General features: G+C 44.7%; 1 protein-coding gene across 1 annotated transcript in view; it reads left to right on the top strand.

Annotated features, from left to right (window-relative positions):
• The window catches only part of LOC135213843 (uncharacterized), a 138,735-nt gene that overhangs the window by 34,194 nt on the left and 98,960 nt on the right, over nucleotides 1-5,581 (top strand). The window lies entirely within an intron of this gene.

The following is a 5,581-nucleotide window of genomic DNA, read 5'->3' as shown; positions in this document are numbered from 1 at the left end:
TTATCTGGCATCACACTACCAGGTCACTGACGCCGAATACTAAATGCGATCTTTCAAGTTTTATAATATATTAAACAAAATTTAAAATAATTTTATTTTTATAAGATACATATAATTTGATTTAAAAAATAATAAAATAAATTTCTGATAAAAATAAAATAAAATTCTGATAAAAAGAAATGTTAATTAATCTGATCACATAACTATTTAAAAAAAAAAAAAAAAAAGAAAGAATATACTAAGATAGCACAGCTGTCATATATACTTGAGAAGACCAGCTTCTTTGTTAAGAGAGATAACATTATTAATACATTAGCTTTCTCCCAACAGTTTTGCCATGCTATAATTACCATCTGCTTCACTACTATAAGCTAAAAAACTATTTCTAAGTTCCACTAGACTTGGGCACTCAACCAGTGGGGTAGTTGATGACGTCATCATAGCAGCAGGCTGACATCACTAGAGCAGGTAAAGCTGATGTCAGAACCACCATGGTAGATGGTACTGGGCAGTGGGAAGCCAAGCATTGGAAGAAAAGGCCATCCTCTCCCCCTTTCTTGGAGAGAGAGAGAGAGAGAGAGAGAGAGAGAGAGAGAGAGAGAGAGAGAGAGAGAGAGAGAGAGAGAGAGAGAGAGAGAGAGAGAGATAACGGTAAAGCAACTTAAATAGGCCAAGCAAAAGATAGGGCAGCCTCAAGAGGGGGCTGAACAAAAGATGGAGATGCAGGACCAACCAACAAGGATGGCATCTTTGTCTTCCTCTTGTGTTAGACATTTCTTGGGAGAACCTCTTCCACTAATCAACCAACCACAAACGACATTCTGAACAAAGATTATAAGCAGCGCAAAAATCAATGATTTTTGGCAAATGAGGCGATTTCCCATTATTAGTGCCAATAACAGAGTATCTATTAGGGCCGATACATACCTAAAAATAAGCGGCATTAACTTGTTCAGCCCCTTGGGCACCTTCTTGGCTTAAAGGAACGAGAGCAAAAGGGGCATCGATCTTCTGACTTAGGCTGTGTCGAACGGGAAGGCCCTGCCGAACTCGAGGTCCTCGACAGCCTACCAGGCGACGATCTCCTTGACTGCTGCTGGACAGGGGGAGGAGGAGGAGCCGGACGTCTCCGAGGACGAGACTCTGACTAAGACACGGCCTGGTGCACCAGTCGGTCTTTGGTGTCAGCCAGGCGCCGGTCTATCGTATTCTCGAGTTCTGTCCGAGGAAACAAAAATTGGGACTCCAACAGATCTCAGTTCCTCAATGCCAGAAAGGACTCGGTGTCGAGCGATCTCTCCATCCTAGACAAAGCCGCGTCCCTTCTACTCTCCATCCTAGACAAAGCCGCGTCCCTTCTAATCAGAAGAAGATTAGCCCATAAATTAGCACTGAGGTGAACAATATATGAAAACGCCTTGCCCCTGGACTGCAACAGACTGGCAAGCGAGGATGCACTCACCAACCCTTCCGGGAACCTGTCAGAAGCTATCTTGGCAATAACCACAGACCAGAAGTCCAGCCAAGAAACCGTCTGCAACATGGAGGCCGCCGTAGATTCCAATGCTGAGGCATCTTGCAGAGACTAGGACGGAGCCACCAACCTCACCTGTTTCAAAGTCAATCCCGGCTTCAGGCGAATGACGTCTGGGTTAAGATGGCGTGACAACAAGAAAAGCAGAGTTCGTACATTAGTACTTCCTATGTCACGTGAGAGGCAGGGGTAGTAGTTTGGTAGAGCCCCTAGAGCGAAGCGAACTGTCCCGGTCTGAAACAGAGGCGTTAACCTTCTGCAAGACCAACTGAACGTACCCCAACAAAGGAAGCTGAAGAGATGATTTGGGGTCCTGAGTAGCTCCCACCAAAGCTTCCAAGCAAGACGGAGTGTAAGACGACTGAGCCTGAGTCCTATTTTCCAAATTGTTAAACGCACGAATGAGATCAACAACTTCTGAAAAGGAAGACAAAAACTCTTGCGTGTCTCCCTCATCCTGCTCTGGCAATGGAGACCGACGACGAGAAGAATGTGTAGGCTCCTCTAAGGCACCTTCCGCACCAAAATTAACGGAAGGGTTAGCAGCCAAACAGCCCGAAACCCCAACTAACCTGTCTTGGCTGGGTTCATGCGTTGGCTTCCGAGACAAATCCACTACAACACTAGGAACATCACTTACCTCATCAACAGATGACTCGACATGTCCATGAATGGTCACGGGCGTGGCGGACGTACGTACGTGAGATAGGGGGGAAAAAAAAAAAACAAAAAAAAAAAAAACCCCCCCCCCAAACCCCCCCCCCCGCCCGAAAAAAACACTCAGATCGATGGAGAATCCCCTAGAGTTGAACTCTTGAAAGCACTAGTGAGAGAGGCAGGCAAACACTCCTTCTGAACCAACTCCGCACTTACTACCTTCGACCTCTTGACAGGCACCTTGAGATCCTTACGGCGACGAATAGGCCTTGGAGAAGGAGCACTTACATCACGTGCACAGGCAGGGGAGGTTGCAACAGGCTGGCGATGCGCACGGACGGGGGTGGGGGGGTAACACGCCCGAGATTCGAGGCAGAGGACGAAGCATCTCCTGCAGATCGCGCACAGGAAGGAGCACTAACACTGCCCGAAACAACAGCACTTTCAGGAACACGTCCGCGTTGCTCTCCCTCGTAGGCGAAGGAAGGGCAAGGTCCTTAGCCTTCCAATGCTTGATACGCCGACGGGACGTAGAGGGGGAAGAGGGAGAGGAAGACAGGACTGGTTTCTTATGAGCACTCTTCTCAGGAGTCAGGGACGAAGCAACAAGTTTCCTACCAGTCCTCCCAACCAATAAAGCAGCCAACTTCACATCCAAAACAGAGTCCAACCTCTGAAGCACTGCCTGGCATATGACCTCAGACTGATGTGCCAGAGAAGGCTCCGATGACAAGGAAGGGAAGAGTAGCAAACTGGGCGGCAGGGATAACGTCACGGCTGAGAAAGGAGGATCAGAGGAGACGACTGGGAGAGACGTCATCGATGTGAGTGACGTCACAAGTGGTGGCGACGTCACGGCTTCCCTTCGGTGAGAGGAGGAATCAGACACCACTGGCGGAGGAATACAAAAGGCAGATCCTGTGACGTCATCAACGGGGCTGACGCCACAGCATCACTCCAACTCGAAGAAGCGGCAGCAGACACTGGCGGAACAATACAAGATGGCTGACTTCTGCTACCCACGAAGACGAGGCCGGGAGGAGGGGGGATGGCCTGGCCAGACCAGGGAGGGGGGGGGGGTGGGGGGGGGGGGGGTGCGAGAAGCCTCCACAAAATGTGCTAGCAACCCCTCCAAGGATGGGGGACCCCCTAGCCCGAGCGTCTTCCAAATCGCCGCCATTTTGGACGTCTCCGACTCTGGAAGAGAAGAGATTGATGAAAAAGCCTCACCCTTCTCGGGAATCAAATAAACTCCCGAGGAAGAAGGGGCTACATTACAAACATTAGCCTGGTGGCCTCCCGATACTTCCATCGCCGAATCAATGGAAGAAAAGGAAGGAGACGCAGGAACAACACTACTATGGGGGTTGACTACTGCAGGAGACGAAACATCAGGAAAAATCGAAAAACCTTCCCAAGTAGGAAGAGTTGAAACCCTCTGATGTTCTCTCTTGTCATAAAACGAACTCAACTGCTCCTTAGGCCATGCCCGGCATTCCGTGCAAGGATTCGTGATAGTACAGAAATTTGAAAGACACCTACTGCACTTTATGTGAGGGTCAGTCGCTGCCCAAGCCAGAAAACAAGAACACAGAAAACCTGGAACTCCGGGGCACATACGCTGACGCCGAGAAGGAGCAGAAGCCATAATATCAGCCAAACACACACACACACACACTTAACACAAGCGAGATGGACAATGAACTGGGAAAAGGCCAAGAGAGGTTAACACAACTCGCCCAGGTGGTAAAAAAAAGACTGGCGTAGCGGCAGCGTCCTTGACCAATCCTCACCCGAGCTACGCATACATTGCCAGATATCCCAAGATTCCTTGCTTTCATCTGCTTTTTAACCTGATCCAGCTAGGCGCTAGAAATGATCCTATTGTGAAGACCGAAGGTTTGTTCGCGTATGAACAATTTTTTACTGGTTTTAAGGTGACGCCAGAAGATTATCCTAAAGTTAAGACCTCAGCTTTGTTCCATGTATGAACAACTAGCAGAAATGTAACTTGTAAGAATAACACTTCCATCCACGTTGGGTAAAGCAAATATGACCAAACAACCTTGCTAAGTAACATAATAAACTGCAAAAATTAAAGTAAACAGTCATACTTACAGAAGTTGTATGCACCTTCACCAATACAAGTCAAAGAAAACACAATTCTATCATTAATTTCCTCCAAAGAAAAATTTCTCAAAAAATAGAAAAAGACACCACAGAAATGATTAAAAAAAAAAAAAAAAAAAAAAGCACTTTATTCCAAAAAATCCTCTGAAACTAGCCATAATAATGATAACGGGTGCAAAGGCTTTTAGAAACATGGATATCACTGGAAATTGCTGTTGGCAATGAGGTTCTCAATGGCCAACAGGAGAGAGGGTTCTTCATTATATGGCATCCTTGATGCACTGACAAAACAGCCAGGCTCATGTAAAGTGAAAGAATGTGTGTTACATACAACGTGTGATAGAAGCAGAAGTGGAGCGGCAATGGTGGTCAACTTATGTTGATGGAGACAGTTAACAAGTTAACAATCAATATGCAAAACAAATAATTTAGTATGATTTCATAAGAATCTTCTCATAAAATCTATGCTTATAGTATATAGTTCAAAGAATATTTATTTAAAACCTTAAAGATATTTGACACATTACTGAAATTCCTATAGCAATGAAATTTTCCATAAGGGCAAAACAACAGTAAAAATCACTCAACACATAAACAAAACCTACAGCATAACATCCACCTTTGTAGAAATCACACTGAAGAATAGGAAGTATTGGTTACCAAACAGTCGACTGTGAGCTGAGCATGCAAAGTACGGCTTCTCTTCTTTCAACTCATCCAGTCAATGCGACTTGGTCCATTTCACTCAGTCAAAGCTAATTATGATTAATGGGTTTTGAATAAGAAATTTTTTCACCAAAAATTCTCAGCAAATGCCTTTACTATGACAAAAAGTTTTATTTTTAATAATGTAACACAACCATTCAAAACAGAGTACAATACATTTCTATAAAGCTTCTACTAATATCCTGTATACCCAATTACCAGCTAACCCAATATGATGCAAGGCACCCATGGTATGTGGCTAATAAACTTTAATAACGTTCAACTCTAGAATCTTTGGAATGAAAAATCATGTCTTCCACTATATCAGCAGTTACTATCTTCAACTAACTATGAACATGTTCATACATGTATTTTTCAACCACAGTGGATTTTTTGTTCAGTAAACTACAAAAGACACAATTGACTTGCCTATTTTGATTTAAGAAGTTGTACAGCCATGTTAATCAATTTCAGCTATATGATTATCAATATCACAAAGCCAGCTGTCTCAAAATAACATTGCAAAACCAACTACTATCTCAAGAATAACAAAGT

This window comes from Macrobrachium nipponense, chromosome 43 (assembly GCF_015104395.2).
Source record: "Macrobrachium nipponense isolate FS-2020 chromosome 43, ASM1510439v2, whole genome shotgun sequence".
NCBI lineage: Eukaryota > Metazoa > Arthropoda > Malacostraca > Decapoda > Palaemonidae > Macrobrachium > Macrobrachium nipponense.
This window is presented reverse-complemented; position numbering and strand designations above follow the sequence as displayed.